Genomic DNA, 17,642 nt, shown 5'->3' on the forward strand with positions numbered 1-17,642 from the left:
ATAAAACCTCACGTCCTTCACTAAAGTGGGCCACCAGTACTTCCCCCTGAGACCTCGCACCGTCCTCTCAATACCCGGATGACCCGAAGAGGGTAGCATATGGGCCCACCGAATAAATTGGTCACGAACACCAAGCGGCACGTACTGAAGACCCGCTGGACACTGTGGGGGCGCAGGTTCCAACCGTAACGCCCGCTCGATGTCCGCGTCCACCTCCCATACCACCGGTGCCACCAGACATGAAGCTGGAAGGATGGGAGTAGGATCGATGGACCGCTCCTCGGTGCCATAGAGACGGGACAGCGCGTCGGCCTTAGTGTTAACTTCTTGACGCTACGGATACCGTTACCGGGATCATTTTCCTAAACAACCACTGAATTGCAGAGCGCCAAATTCAAAAATAATCCAAAAAACATTTATAATCATGGAATCACAAGTGAAATATACCAAAACACAGTTTAGGTTGTTGTTAATGCAATCGCCGTGTTAGAATTCTAAAAATAACTTCATTACGATATGCAGTTTACGTTATGGCGAGAGCGTGCCCAAAACCTGGCCGCAACCTACTAGTACAACATGTTCGACAGATATATGAAATAACATCATGAAATGGGTCCTACTTTTGATGATCTTTCATCAGAATGTTGTACAAGGGGTCCTTTGTCGGGAACAATCGTTGTTGGGATTTAGAATGTCCTCTTCTCCAGTCAATTAGCACGGAAAGCTAGCAAAGTGGCGCTAAGCTCTCCTTCCTGAACATACGCAGACAACGCAACACGCCTAACGTCCCGAAAAAATTTCAATAATCTAATGAAACTATATTGAAAAAACATACTTTACGATGATATTGTCACATGTATCAAATAAAATCAAAGCCGGAGATATTAGTCGTCTATAACGACAGCTGTACAGAAGGCAAAACCAGGTCCCTTCGCGCGCTCTCCAGAAAACAGGAAACTGGTGACACGTCATGCCAAGAGCTATTATGCGACCCCAGATCAAGTTACACACTCAATTTCTTCTCTCACTGCTTGTCGACATCTAGTGGAAGACGTATGAAGTGCATCTAAACTAATAAATATCAAGGACTTTAATAGGCAGCCCCTAGAAGAGAGCATCGATTTCAGATTTTCCACTTCCTGTCAGGAAGTTTGCTGCAAAATGAGTTCTGTTTTACTCACAGATATAATTCAAACGGTTTTAGAAACTAGAGAGTGTTTTCTATCCAATAGTAATAATAATATGCATATTGTACGAGCAAGAATTGAGTACGAGGCCGTTTGAAATGGGCACCTTTTATCCGGCTACTCAATACTGCCCCTACAGCCCAAACAGGTTAATCCACCTATCGTGTCAGATTTTGAAAATATGCTTTACAGCGAAAGCAATCCAAGCGTTTGTGAGTGTATCAGTCAATGCTAAAACAGTTAGCCTTATATTAGCTTGGTCACGAAAGTCAGAAAAGCAATAAAATGAATCGCTTACCTTTGATAATCTTTGGATGTTTGCACTCACGAGACTCCCAGTTACACAATGTTCTTTTTGTTCAATAAATATTAGTTTTATAACAAAAAAAACGCCATTTGGGTTGCGCGTTATGGTCAGAAAACCACATGCTCGTTCCGGTCCTGAAAGGCAGAAGAAAATTCCAAAAAGTATCAGATTCAAAAAATAATACTAAAAATATTTATAATCATGCAATCACAAGTGAAATATACCAAAACACAGTTTAGCTTGTTGTTAATCCACCTATCGTGTCAGATTTTGAAAATATGCTTTACAGCGAAAGCAATCCAAGCGTTTGTGAGTGTATCAGTCAATGCTAGAACAGTTAGCCTTAAATTAGCTTGGTCACGAAAGTCAGAAAAGCAATAAAATGAATCGCTTACCTTTGATAATCTTCGGATGTTTGTACTCACGAGACTCCCAGTTACACAATAAATGTTGTTTTTGTTCAATAAATATTAGTTTTATAACAAAAAATGCCATTTGGGTTGCGCGTTATGTTCAGAAAACCACAACCTTGTTCCGTTCCTGGAAGGCAGACAAATTCCAAAAAGTATCCGTAATGTACGTAGAAACATGTCAAATGTTTTTTATAATCAATCCTCAGGTTGTTTTTAACATACATAATCGATCATATTTCAACCGGACGGTAACCTATTCAATAAAAGAGAGAAAGAAAATGTCGAGCTACCCCTCTCGCGCGCAGGAACTAATCAAAGGACACCTGACTCGTTTTGAAAAATCTCGCTAATTTTTCAAAATAAAAGCCTGAAACTATGTAAAAAGCCTGGTCACAGCCTGAGGAAGCCATTGGAAAAGGAATCTGGTTGATATGCCTTTAAATGGAAGAGGGGCAGGCAACAGAACAGGGATAAAAAAAAAGCACTTCCGGGTTGGATTTCCTCAGGTTTTCGCCTGCAGAATCAGTTTTGTTATACTCACAGACAATATCTTGGCAGTTTTGGAAACTTTGGAGTGTTTTCTATCCTAATCTGTATATTATATGCATATTCTACGATCTGGGCCTGAGAAATAGTCAGTTTACCTTGGGAACGTTATTAAAAAAAAAAAAAAAATTCTGGCCCCTAGCGTCAAGAAGTTAAGGGAACCTGGTCTATAGGAGATGGTGAACCTAAATCTGGTGAAAAACATGGCCCACCTTGCCTGACGAGGATTCAGTCTCCTCGCTGCCCGGATATAATCCAGATTACGGTGGTCAGTCCAGATGAGGAAAGGGTGCTTGGCCCCCTCAAGCCAATGTCTCCACACCTTCAGAGCTTTTACCACAGCTAACAATTCCCGGTCCTCCACATCATAGTTTCGCTCCGCCGAACCGAGCTTCTTCGAAAAGAAAGCGCAGGGGCGGAGCTTCAGTGGCGTGCCCGAGCGCTGTGATAGCACGGCTCCAACCCCAGCCTCGGACGCGTCCACCTCCACTATGAACGCCAAAGAGGGGTCCGGATGAGCCAACAGGGGAGCGTCAGTAAACAGCGCCTTCAGACGACTAAAAGCTCTGTCCGCCTCCGCCGACCACCGTAAACGCGCCGGCCCCCCCTTCAGCAGTGAGGTAATGGGAGACGCCACCTGCCCAAAACCCTGGATAAACCTCCGGTAGTAATTGGCAAACCCTAAAAACCGCTGCACCTCCTTTACCGTGGTCGGAGTCGGTCAATTACTCACGGCTGTAACTCGGTCACACTCCATCACCACCCCAGAGGTGGAAATGCGATAACCCAGGAAGGAAACGGATTGTTTGGAGAACAAACATTTCTCAGCCTTGACGTACAGGTCATGCTCCAGCAGTCACCCAAGTACCTTGCGCACCAGAGACACATGCGCAGCGCGTGTGGCTGAATAGATCAGGATATCATCGATGTATACCCCCACACCCTGCCCGTGCAGGTCCCTGAGAATCTTGTCTACGAAGGATTGAAAGACGGCTGGAGCATTCTTCAACCCATACGACATGACGAGGTACTAATAATGGCCAGATGTGGTACTAAACGCGGTCTTCCACTCATCTCCCTCCCGGATACGCACCAAATTATACGCACTCCTGAGGTCCAGTTTAGTGAAAAAGCGCAATCCGTGAAATGATTTTACCGCCGTAGCGATGAGAGGTAGCGGGTAACTAAACCCCACTGTGATGGAATTTAGACCTCTGTAATCAATGCACGGACGCAGACCTCCCTCCTTATTTTTCACAAAAAAAGAAACTCGAGGAGGCGGGTGACGTGGAGGGCCGAATGTACCCCTGTCCCAGAGATTCAGCGACATATGTCTCCATAGCCACTGTCTCCTCCTGTGACAACGGGTACACGTGACTCCTGGGAAGTGCTGTGTTTACCTGGAGGTTTATCGTGCAATCCCCTCGTCGATGAGGTGGTAATTGGGTCTCCTTCAGCCAAATCGGCATATTCTGAGGGAATGCGCACAGTGAAAACCTGGTCTGGACTCTCCACCATCGTAGCACCGATGGAAACTCCTCTACACCTACCTGAACACTCCTCTGACCACCCCTGGAGAGCCTCCTGCTTCCATGAAATCTTAGGATTGTGACTAGCCAGCCAGGGAATCCCCAGCACCACTGGAAACGCAGGTGAATCAATAAGGAAGAGACTAATCCGCTCCCCATGATTCCCCTGCGTTACCATGTCCAGTGGAACCGTGGCCTCCCTGAACAGCCCTGACCCTAACGGTCGGCTATCTAGGGAGTGCACGGGGAAGGGTTGATCTATCGGCACCAGTGGAATCCCTAACCTAAGAGCGAGTCCGCAATCCATAAAGTTCCCAGCTGCGACTGAATCGAGATGCTGGAGAGAAGGAGAAAACTCAGGGAAAGAGATTAGTAAAGACATGTGACCAACAGGGAGCTCTGGGTGAGTCTGGTGCTGACTCACCTGGGGTGACCGAGAAGTGCTCTGCCTGCCCTCTCGACTCCCAGACGAGCTCCTCCAGCACCGATCGGCAGTGTGTCCTCTCCGACCACAACTGGTGCAGGAGTAGCCTCCTCCTCCGGTTCCCCTCGATGCGGCCCCCCCTAACTCCATAGGTATTGGAGCGGGAGGGCCAGGAGGTGGAACTAACAGGACCCGTTCTGGATGCCCGCGGGCAGCTAGCAGGTTGTCCAGTCGGATCGACATGTCTATGAGCTCATCGAGGGAGAGGGTGGCGTCCCGACAAGCTAGCTCCCTGCGGACGTCCTCCCCGAGGCTGCACCGGTAGTGGTCCATCAGGGCCCTGTCGTTCCATCCCGCTCCAGCAGCCAAGGTCCGGAACTCCAGCGCGAAGTCCTGTGCGCTCCTCTTCTCCTGCCGAAGGTGGAACAGCTGTTCACCGAAGGTGGAACATCGAACACGGCCCGGAAACGGCGGGTGAACTCTGGGTTGTGGTCCCTGTCGGAGTCTGGACTATACCACACCGCGTTGGCCCACTCCAGGGCTCTGCCCGTCAGGCAGGAGACGAGGACACTCATGCTCTCCTCACCAGAGGGAGTCGGGCGAACGGTTGCCAGGTACAGCTCTAGCTGGGGCAAAAATCCCTTGCACCCAGCCGCCGTCCCATCATACTCCCTTGGGGGCGCGAGACGAAGAGCGCTGGATCCCGACGCCGCCGGAAGAATAGGTTGAGCAGGCGGAGGAGGAGCTGGAGGCGAGGTAGGGAGACCACTCCTCTCCCATCGGTCCATTCTCTCCATCATCTGCTCCATCGCTGAGCCGATTCGGTGGAGGATGGTCGTATGATGGAGAACACGCTCCTCCATAGATGGGAGAGGTGGTGCAGCTGCTCCTGCTGACTCCATTACTCGGGTGCGGGCTTCTGTCACGTAGTTAGGAGTGGTGGGTATGGAATCAGGCGCAGAGAGCAGAGGTTTCGGGGAAAACCGTATTTATTCGGTTTAAATGGTCACTCCGAAACAATAGGCGCAAAATAAAGACCGACCCAAAACAGGACACCAAACAGTCCGGAAAAATGCACAAATATAACCTTCCACGACAAAACAGAAAACAAGCCCGCACAAAAGCAGGCAAGCATAAAAGGCTTAAATAGCCCTGCAATAACCCCCAAACAAGAAACAGGTGAAACCAATAAAGACATAACCAACAGAAAAAAGAAAAGGGAATCGGTGGCAGCTAGTAGACCGGTGACGACGACCGCCGAGCGCCGCCCGAACAGGAAGAGGAGCCACCTTCGGTAGAAGTCGTGACAATAACACTTTGTATTCAAGACAAAGTTAATTTCTTTGCCACATTTTTTGCAGTTTTACTTTAGTTCCTTATTGCAAACAGGACACATGTTTTGGGATGTTTTTATTCTGTACAGGCTTCCTTCTTTTTACTTTGTCATTTAGGTTACTATTGTGAAACTACAATGTTATTGATCCATCCTCAGTTTTAACTGAGTTAGGAAGGATGCGTGTGTCTTTGTAGTGACTGATTGTATTGATACACCATCCAAAATGTAATTAATAACTTCACCATGCTAAAAGGGATATGCAATGTCTGCTTTAATTGTTTTTTTACCCATCTACCAATAGGTGCCCTTCTTTGCGAGGCAATGGAAAACATCCCTGGTCTTCGTGGTTGAATCTGTGCTTGAAATTCACTGCTTGTCACGTTCGTCGTAACATTTAAGTGAGGAGGACCAAGGCGCAGCGTGATAACAATACATTCTTCTTTAACTTCTTATGGCTGCAGCCCGGCGTCGGTACACTTATGACAACAGCCACTTCAAGTGCAGGGCGCGAAATTCAAAAGATATTTTTTTTAAATATTTAACTTTCACACATTAACAAGTCCAATACAGCAAATGAAAAGGTACACATCTTGTGAATCCAGCCAACATGTCCGATTTTTAAAATGTTTTACAGCGAAAACAGCACGTATATTTATGTTAGCTCACCACCAAATACAAAAAAGGACAGACATTTTTCACAGCACAGGTAGCATGCACAAAGCCAACCTAACTAACCAAGAACCAACCAAACTAACCAACAAACAACTTCATCAGATGACAGTCTTATAACATGTTATACAATAAATCTATGTTTTGTTCGAAAAATGTGCATATTTCAGGTATAAATCATAGTTTACATTGCAGCTACAATCAGAAATTGCACCGAAAGCAGCCATAATAATTACAGACACCAACGTCAAATAGCTAATTACTCATCATAAAACATTTCTGAAAAATACATAGTGTACAGCAAATGAAAGACAGGCATCTTGTGATTCCAGCCAATATTTCCGATTTATTAAGTGTTTTACAGCGAAAACACAATATAGCGTTATATTAGCTTACCACAATAGCCAAAAATACAAGCCATTTCCCAGCAGTAAAAGTTAGCGATCGTGACAAACCAGTAAAAGATATATAATTTTTGACTAACCTTGATATTCTTCATCAGATGACAGTCCTATAACATCAGGTTATACATACACTTATGTTTTGTTCGAAAATGTGCATATTTAGAGCTGAAATCAGTGGTTATACAATGTGCTAACGTAGCTACTATTTCCCACAACGTCCGGATATTTTTCTGACACTTTTTCTGACACACATATTCTGACCAAATAGCTATTCATAAACATAACAAAAAAATACATGTTGTATAGGAAATGATAGATCCATTAGTTCTTAATGAAATCGCCGTGTTAGAATTCTAAAAAATAACTTCATTACGACATCCAGCTTCGGTATAGCTAGAGTACCCAAAACTTGGGCGCCGACGACTAGTTCACATCTACGACAGATATATGAAATAGCATCATAAAATGTTTCTTACTTTTGCTGATCTTCCATCAGAATGTTGGACAAGGGGTCCTTTGTCCAGAACAATCGTTGTTTGGATTTAGAACGTCCATTTTCCCTCTTGAATTAGCAAGCGCACTAGCCAAGTGGCACGAATCTCTCCATCGTCAACAAAGTCAGAGAACGGAACACGGCAAAACTCCCGAAAAAATTTCAATAATCTGATTAAACTATATTGAAAAAACATACTTTACGATGATATGGTCACATGTATCAAATAAAATCAAAGCCGGAGATAGTAGTCGCCTATAACGGCAGCTAAACAGAAGGCAAATCCAGGTACCACCTCGCGCTCTCCAGAAAACCGGAAATGGGGGACACGTCATACAAAGAGCTTGTATTCCACTTCAGACCAAGATAAACACTAAATTTCTTCTCTCACCGCCTCTTGACATCCAGGGGAAGGTCTATGAAGTGCATGTATACTCATACGTATCATGCCCATTTATAGGCAGGAAGTAGAACAGAGCCTCGATTTCAGACTTTCCACTTCCTGGTCAGGAAGTTTGTGCCAAATGAGTTCTGTTTGACTCACAGATATAATTCAAACGGTTTTAGAAACTAGAGAGTGTTTTCTATCCAATAGTAATAATAATATGCATATTGTACGAGCAAGAATTGAGTACGAGGCCGTTTGAAATGGGCACCTTTTATCTGGTTACTCAATACTGCCCCTGCAGCCCAAACAGGTTAATGAAGACGAAAACGAAACGAACACTATACAAACTAATCAAAAACAACCAACAGACGAACGTGAAGCTATACAAACAATAAGTGCAGACACTGGCAACTTACACATAGACAATCACCCACAACCTACCTAATGACTATGGCTGCCTAAATATGGCTCCCAATCAGAGACAACGATAGACAGCTGTCTCTAATTGAGAACCAATCTAGGCAACCATAGACTTACATAAACACCTACAATGAACACAACCCCATGAACTCTACAAACACCCCCTAGACAATACAAACACCCTAGACGAGACAAAAACACACAAACATCCCGCATGTCACACCCTGACCTAACTAAAATAATAAAGAAAACAAAGATAACTAAGGCCAGGGCGTGACAGTACCCCCCCCCCCCCCCCCAAAGGTGCGGACTCCGGCCGCAAAACCTGACACAGAAGGGGAGGGTCCGGGTGGGCCTTCCTACGGCGGTGGCTCGGGACGTGGACCCCACTCCACCATAGTCAATACCCGCTTAGGTGGCCTCCCAGGAACGAGGACCCTTGCAGCGAGTCCCGGACTGAAGACCATCGTAGAGGGCGCCACTGGACAGAGGGGCAGCTCCGGACTGAGTGGTAGCTCCGGACTGAGGGGCAACTCCGGACTGAGGGGCAGCTCCGGACTGAGGGGCAGCTCCGGACTGAATGGCAGCTCCGGACTGAAGGGCAGCTCCGGACTGAAGGGCAGCTCCGGACTGGAGGGCGGCTCATGACTGGAGGGCGGCTCATGACTGGAGGGCGGCTCATGACTGGAGGGCGGCTCATGACTGGAGGAGGGCTCATGACTGGAGGGCGGCTCATGACTGGAGGGCGGCTCATAACTGGAGGGCGGCTCATGACTGGAGGGCGGCTCATGACTGGAGGGCGGCTCATAACTGGAGGGCGGCTCATGACTGGAGGGCGGCTCCTGACTGGAGGGCGGCTCCTGACTGGAGGGCGGCTCCTGACTGGCGGGCGGCTCTGGCAGCTCCTGACTGGAGGGCGGCTCATGACTGGAGGGCGGCTCATGACTGGAGGGCGGCTCATGACTGGAGGGCGGCTCATGACTGGAGGGCGGCTCATGACTGGAGGGCGGCTCATGACTGGAGGGCGGCTCATGACTGGAGGGCGGCTCCTGGCTGGAGGGCGGCTCCTGACTGGCGGGCGGCTCTGGCGGCTCCTGACTGGCGGGCGGCTCTGGCGGCTCCTGACTGGCGGGCGGCTCTGGCGGCTCCTGACTGGCGGGCGGCTCTGGCGGCTCCTGACTGGCGGGCGGCTCTGGCGGCTCCTGACTGGCGGGCGACTCTGGCGGCTCCTGACTGGCGGACGGCTCTGGCGGCTCCTGACTGACGGACTGCTCTGACGGCTCGGGACAGACGGGCGGCTCAGATGGCGCTGGGCAGGCGGGCAGCTCAGATGGCGCTGGGCAGGCGGGCAGCTCAGATGGCGCTGGGCAGGCGGGCAGCTCAGATGGTGCTGGGCAGGCGGGCAGCTCAGATGGCGCTGGGCAGGCGGGCAGCTCAGATGGCGCTGGGCAGGTGGGCAGCTCAGATGGCGCTGGGCAGGCGGGCAGCTCAGATGGCGCTGGGCAGACGGGCAGCTCAGATGGCGCTGGGCAGACGGGCAGCTCAGATGGCGCTGGGCAGACGGGCAGCTCAGATGGCGCTGGGCAGACGGGCAGCTCAGATGACGCTGGGCAGGCAGGCAGCTCAAACGGCGCTGGGCAGACGGACAGCGCAGACGGCGCTGGGCAGACGGCAGACTCTGGCCTGGTGCGTGGTGCCGGAACTGGTGGTACCGGGCTAAGGACACGCACCTCAAGGCTAGTGCGGGGAGCAGCAACAGGGCGCACAGGGCTCTGGAGACGCACAGGAGGCTTGGTGCGTGGTGTAGGCACTGGTGGTACCGGGCTGGGGCGAGGAGTTGGCGCCGGATATACCGGACCGTGAAGGCGTACAGGAGCTCTTAAGCACCGAGCCTGCCCAACCTTACCTGGTTTAATGCTCCCCGTAGCCAGGCCAATGCGGCGAGGTGGAATAGCCCGCACTGGGCTGTGCTGGCGAACCGGGGACACCATGCGTAAGGCTGGTGCCATGTACACCGGCCCGAGGAGACGTACTGGAGGCCAGATACGTTGAGCCGGCTTCATGACACCTGGCTCGATGCCCACTCTAGCCCGGCCGATACGTGGAGCTGGAATGTACCGCACCGGGCTAAGCACACATACAGGAGACACCGTGCGCTCTTCCGCATAACACAGTGTCTGCCCGTACTCTCGCTCTCCACGGTAAGCACGGGGAGTTGGCGCAGGTTTCCTACCTGACCTCGCCACACTCCCTTTTAGCCCCCCCCCAAGAAATTTTTGGGGCTGACTCTCAGGCTGCCAGCCTCGCTTCCGTGCTGCCTCCTCATACCACCGCCTCTCGGCTTTAGCTGCCTCCAGCTCTTCACGAGGGCGGCGATATTCTCCCGGTTGTGCCCAGGGTCCTCCGCTGTCCAGAATTTCCTCCCAATTCCATAAGTCCTGCGATCGCTGCTCCTGCTGCTGCTGCCGCTTACCACGCTGCTTGGTCCATGGTTGGTGGGTGATTCTGTCACGTTCGTCGTAACATTTAAGTGAGGAGGACCAAGGCGCAGCGTGATAACAATACATTCTTCTTTAATGAAGATGAAAACGAAACGAACACTATACAAACTAATCAAAAACAACCAACAGACGAACGTGAAGCTATACAAACAATAAGTGCAGACACTGGCAACTTACACATAGACAATCACCCACAACCTACCTAATGACTATGGCTGCCTAAATATGGCTCCCAATCAGAGACAACGATAGACAGCTGTCTCTAATTGAGAACCAATCTAGGCAACCATAGACTTACATAAACACCTACAATGAACACAACCCCATGAACTCTACAAACACCCCCTAGACAATACAAACACCCTAGACGAGACAAAAACACACAAACATCCCCCATGTCACACCCTGACCTAACTAAAATAATAAAGAAAACAAAGATAACTAAGGCCAGGGCGTGACACTGCTCGACTGAGGGACCTTTCAGATGATGAAGTCATCACTATTATTTCACACAGACCATGCAACTTATTATGTGACTTGTTAAGCACATTTTTACTCCTCAACTTATTTAGGATTGTCATAACACAGGGGTTGAATACTTATTGACTTAAGAAATTTCTGCTTTTAATTTTTAAGACATTTCTAAAAATGTCTAAACATAAATTCACTTTGACATTATGTGGTATTGTGTGTAGGTTAATGACACATCTAAAATGAATCAATTTTAAATTCAGGCTGTAACAGAACAAAATGTGGAAAAAGTCAAGGGGTGTGAATACTTTCTGAAGGCACTGTGCATGGTGCCAGCTTTTTATTATCTCATTGTATCAAAGACTCAAGTAACAGGCATGATGGCAAGTTGTCTGAAATGTAAGTTGATGTACTAAAAGGTAAAAATCTCACAACTAACTCTTGAAAAAAATATAAATAATTTGGAGATCTTACCTTCTCTTTGAAACTCGCTTCAAGGGACACAAGGGACCCCCGATAAAAGAACAGATTCTGTTAGCAACGGCTCAAAACGACTTCAAACAATCTCAGTCTGACACAGACTCTATTTTCAACAAACCTGCCAGTAATTCCATCTATGGTGGAACTGAGCAAAACAACTGTGGACAGAATGGGTAAGGACACTAGAGTTCTCTCTAGTGGTCCGTCTGTGTGAGAGCATAATCACAATATAACCACATTATTGTAAGTAGACAAACTTTATCCTGAGCCCAAACCACTATCAGACCTCATATCAACAGCTTTAAACATCCTAGAACAGTGGTGAGTGACGTGAATTTATGGGATAATGTTGTTACGTTAGAGTTGAAAAAAACAAATGTGGTTACACTCAAAACAACCTAAACATGATTGGTCAGAGCATGTGTTTAGGACTTTGTGACAACAAAGAGCGCGTGTATAGGTCTCTGTAACAACTACTGACGTAAAAAGGGCTTTATAAAATAATGTAATTGATCTATTGATTGATACCTTGAGGTCGTACTTTCTGTGGACGTCAAGTCTGCAGCTGAACATGTTTCTCATAACAATGAGGTAGTTGTTCTCTCTCCACAGTCACCTGGTACATGGCCAGGAACTGAGGCAGCAGCGTGCTGCCGTGACACATCGCTATGACACATCCTGTTCTGCAAAAATTTCTACAAACCTGTATTTGTGTAACAGACGTCGTCGGGAGAAGGAGAAGAGGACCAAGGTGCAGCATGGTAAATATTCATAATATTCATAGTATTTTAATAAATACGAACACTTGAACAAAAACAACAAAACAACAAACGAACAGTTCTGCAAGGTGCAATACACAAAACAGAAAACAACAACCCAACAAGCACAGGTGGGAATGAGGCTACCTAAGTATGGTTCTCAATCAGAGACAACGATAGATAGCTGCCTCTGATTGAGAACCACACCAGGCCAAACACCTAGAAATACAAAACAGAACAAAACATAGAATGCCCACCCCAACTCACGCCCTGACCAAACCAAAATAGAGACATAAACAAGGAACTAAGGTCAGGGCGTGACAATTTGCTTTGTCATTATGGGTAATTGTGTGTAGAGTGATGAGGGGGGAAATGATTTAATCAATTTTAGAATAAGGCTGTAACCTAACAAAATGTGAAAAAAGTAAAGGGGTCTGAATACTTTCTGAATGCACTGTACATGAGTTCAGGTCGTCCTTCCTAATTCAATTTGTGGAAATGGAACCAAACAGTCTGTAACGGTTTTCTTCCAGGGGTGAAGGAGAGGACCAAAGTGCAGCGCGGCTAGTGTTAAACATGTTTAATAAAGAACAAGTAAAACACTACAAACAACAATACAAAATAACAAATGTGCAAAAACCGACACAGACCTATCTGGTGCAGACAATCACAGAGACAGGAAACAAACACCCACAAAATCCCAACACAAAACAAGCCTCCTATATATGATTCTCAATCAGGGACAACGATTACCATCTGCCTCTGATTGAGAACCATATTAGGCTGGACATAGAAACAGACAAACTAGACACACAACATAGAATTCCCACCCAGCTCACGTCCTGACCAACTAAACACATACAAAACAACAGAAAATAGGTCAGGAACGTGACAGAACCCCCCCCTCAAGGTGCGAACTCCGGGCGCACCCCTAAAACTCAAGGGGAGGGTCTGGGTGGGCATCTGTCCGCGGTGGCGGCTCCGGCGCAGGACGAGGACACCACTCCACCACTGTCTTTGTCCCCCTCCTTAGCGTCCTTTGAGTGGCGACCCTCGCCCACGACCTTGGCCTAAGAATCCTCCCCAAGGCCCCCACATGATTTAGGAGGTAGCTCAGGACAGAGAGGTAGCTCAGGACAGAGAGGTAGCTCAGGACAGAGAGGTAGCTCAGGACAGAGGGGTAGCTCAGGACAGAGGGGCAGCTCCGGACAGAGGGGCAGCTCCGGACTGAGTGGCAGCTCCGGACTGAGTGGCAGCTCCGGACTGAGTGGCAGCTCATGACTGGAGGGCAGCTCATGACTGGAGGGCAGCTCATGACTGGAGGGCAGCTCATGACTGTAGGGCAGCTCATGACTGTAGGGCAGCTCATGACTGTAGGGCAGCTCATGACTGTAGGGCAGCTCATGACTGTAGGGCAGCTCTGGCAGCTCCTGACTGGCTGGCGTCTCTGGCAGCTCCTGACTGGCTGGCGTCTCTGGCAGCTCCTGACTGGCTGGCGTCTCTGGCAGCTCCTGACTGGCTGGCGTCTCTGGCAGCTCCTGACTGGCTGGCGTCTCTGGCAGCTCCTGACTGGCTGGCGTCTCTGGCAGCTCCTGACTGGCTGGCGTCTCTGGCAGCTCCTGACTGGCTGGCGTCTCTGGCAGCTCCTGACTGGCTGGCGTCTCTGGCAGCTCCTGACTGGCTGGCGTCTCTGGCAGCTCCTGACTGACGGACGGCTCTAGCGGCTCCTGACTGACGGACGGCTCTAATGGCTCGGGACAGACGGGCGGCTCTAATGGCTCGTGGCAGACGGATGACTCAGATGGCGCTGGGCAGACAGATGGCTCAGATGGCGCTGGGCAGACGGATGGCTCAGACGGCGCTGGGCAGACGGATGGCTCAGACGGCGCTGGGCAGACGGATGGCTCAGACGGCGCTGGGCAGACGGATGGCTCAGACGGCGCTGGGCAGACGGATGGCTCAGACGGCGCTGGGCAGGCAGGCAGCTCAGACGGCGCTGGGCAGACGGATGGCTCAGACGGCGCTGGGCAGACAGGCAGTGCAGGCGGCGTTGAGCAGACGGCCGACTCTGACCTGCTGAGGCGCACAGTAGGCCTGGTGCGTGGTGCCGGAACTGGAGGTACCGGGCTGAGGGCACGCACCTCAGGGCGAGTGCGGGGAGGAGGAACAGGGCTCTGGAGATGCACTGGAAGCCTGGTGCGTGGTGTAGGCACTGGTGGTACTGGTCTGGGGCGGGAAGGTGGCGCCGGATATACCGGACCGTGAAGGAGGACACGCGCTCTTGAGCACCGAGCCTCTCCAACCCTACCAGGTTGAATGGTCCCCGTAGCCCTGCCAGTGCGGCGAGGTGGAATAACCCGCACTGGGCTATGCAGGCGAACCGGGGACACCACCTGTAAGGCTGGTGCCATGTACGCCGGCCCGAGGAGACGTACTGGAGGCCAGATACGTTGGGCCGGCTTCATGACATCCGGCTCGATGCCCAACCTAGCCCTCCCAGTGCGGCAAGGTGGAATAGCCCGCACTGGGCTAAGCACGCGTACTGGGGACACCGTGCGCTTTACCGCATAACACGGTGTCTGACCAGTACGACGCCCTCTCACTCCACGGTAAGCCCGGGGAGTTGGCTCAGGTATCCAACCCGGCTTCGCCACACTCCCCTTTAGCCCCCCCCCCCCAAGACATTTTTGGGTGAGCCTCTCGGGTTTCCAGCCACTCTGCCTTGCAAGCGCCTCATAATGCCGCCTCTCCGCTTTTGATGCCTCCAGCTCCGCTTTGGGACGGCGACACTCCTCTGGCTCTGCCCAGGGTCCTTCTCCGTCCAGAATCTCCTCCCATGTCCATTCCTCCTTGTACCGCTGCTGCTGTTGCTGCTGCCCGTTGCCACGCTGCTTGGTCCGGGTTTGGTGGGTGTTTCTGTAACGGTTTTCTTCCAGGGGTGAAGGAGAGGACCAAAGTGCAGCGCGGCTAGTGTTAAACATGTTTAATAAAGAACAAGTAAAACACTACAAACAACAATACAAAATAACAAATGTGCAAAAACCGACACAGACCTATCTGGTGCAGACAATCACAGAGACAGGAAACAAACACCCACAAAATCCCAACACAAAACAAGCCTCCTATATATGATTCTCAATCAGGGACAACGATTACCATCTGCCTCTGATTGAGAACCATATTAGGCTGGACATAGAAACAGACAAACTAGACACACAACATAGAATTCCCACCCAGCTCACGTCCTGACCAACTAAACACATACAAAACAACAGAAAACAGGTCAGGAACGTGACACAGTCTTTGTTTGTGTGTATGTGTATACTGTGTCCATCTGTATATAAAGTTGCACATGCCAACTAATTGATTTATCATTCCTGTCTGTTGTTTGGAGAATCTGTGTATTCTGTGTCTTTATTATAAGTCCCAGATTGTGTTTTTGGATGGTAAAAAACGTTTTTATTTTTTTTAAACTTTGAAGAGCATACCAACTCTGAGAACCAACTCTGAGAGAGTCAGCCGTGAATTCTTTCTGGTCATATGATAAATATTTCTGGATTAAGGGCACACAGCCCAGCCACTACAACCATAGCAAGGTTATTTTCAGTCACAAACAGGTTTTTGTTGAACTGTAGACCGAATGCTGTTATGAGGCTCACATGGAACCACTCAAACTTATATTATAAAGCAGGTAATCTTCAGCAGACATCTGGGACTAGCAAATTTACCCATCAACATCAGTTTGCTTTTAGTGTGCTTCCACTCAGAGACTTTCAATGATAAAATATCACATTTACTTATGTATTAAAAATGGTCAACATAAATAATTACATACAATAAAATATCATGTTCAGCAGGTACAGTACAAAATAAAATGTTTTGTCATGCCCAATACAAAAACAAAAACCTTAAATAAAATGTAAAATTATTATAAAAAATACATACTGTGAATTAAATAATACATAAGCTTTTAATGTATATACAGTACCAGTCAAAAGTTTGGACACACCTGCTCATTCAAGGGTTTTTCTTTATTTGTACTATTTTCTAAATTATAGAATAATATTGAAGACATCAAAACTATGAAATAACACATATGGAATCATGTAGTAACCAAAAAAGTGTTAAACAAATCAAAATATATTTTAGATTTTAAATTCTTCAAAGTAGCCACCCTTTGCCTTGATGACAGCTTTGCACACTCTTAGCATTCTCTCAACCAGCTTCACCTGGAATGCTTTTCCAACAGTCTTGAAGGAGTTCCCATATATGCTGAGCACTTGTTGGTTGCTTTTCCTTCAATCTGCGGTCCAACTCATCCCAAACAATCTCCATTGGGTTGAGGTGGAGGCCAGGTCATTTGATGCAGCACTCCATCACTCTCCTTCTTGGTCAAATAGCCCTTACACAGCCTGGGGGTGTATTGGGTCATTGTCCTGTTGAAAACAAATGATAGACCCACTAAGCGTAAACCAGATGGGATGGCGTATTGCTGCAGAATGCTGTGGTAGCCATGCTGGTTAAGTGTGCCTTGAATTCTAAATCACAGACAGTGTCACCAGCAAAGCACCCCCACACCATCACACCTCTTCCTCCATGCTTCACGGTGGGAACCACACATGCGGAGATCATCCGTTCACTTACTCTGTGTCTCACAAAGACATGGCGGTTGGAACCAACAATCAAAACATTTGGACTCATCAGACCAAAGGACAGATTTTCACCGATCTAATGTCCACTGCTCGTGTTTCTTGGCCCAAGCAAGTCTTTTTTACTTATTGGTGTCCTTTAGTAGTGGTTTCTTTGCAGCAATTCGACCATGAAGTCCTGATTCGTGCGGTCTCCTCTGAACAGTTGATGTTGGGATGTGTCTGTTCCTTGAACTCTTGTGAAGCATTTATTTGGGCTGCAATCTGAGGTGCAGTTACCTCTAATGAATTTATCCTGAGAGAACCAATTTCATCATAGTGCTTGATGGTTTTTGCGACTGCACTTGAAGAAACTTTAAAAGTTCTTGACATTTTCCAGATTAACTGACTTTCATGTCTTAAAGTAATGATGGACTGTCGTTTCTCTTTGCTTATTTGAGCTGTTCTTGCCATAATATGGACTCAGTCTTTTACCAACTAGGGCTATCTTCTGTATACCACCCCTACCTTGTCACAACACAACGGATTGGCACAAACGCATTAAGGAAAGAAATTCCACTATTTAACTTTTAACAAGGCACACTTGTTAATTGAAATGCATTCCAGGTAACTACTTCATGAAGCTGGTTGAGATAATGCCAAGAGTGTACAAAGCTGTCATCAAGAA

This window comes from Salvelinus namaycush, chromosome 20, assembly GCF_016432855.1.
Source record: "Salvelinus namaycush isolate Seneca chromosome 20, SaNama_1.0, whole genome shotgun sequence".
NCBI lineage: Eukaryota > Metazoa > Chordata > Actinopteri > Salmoniformes > Salmonidae > Salvelinus > Salvelinus namaycush.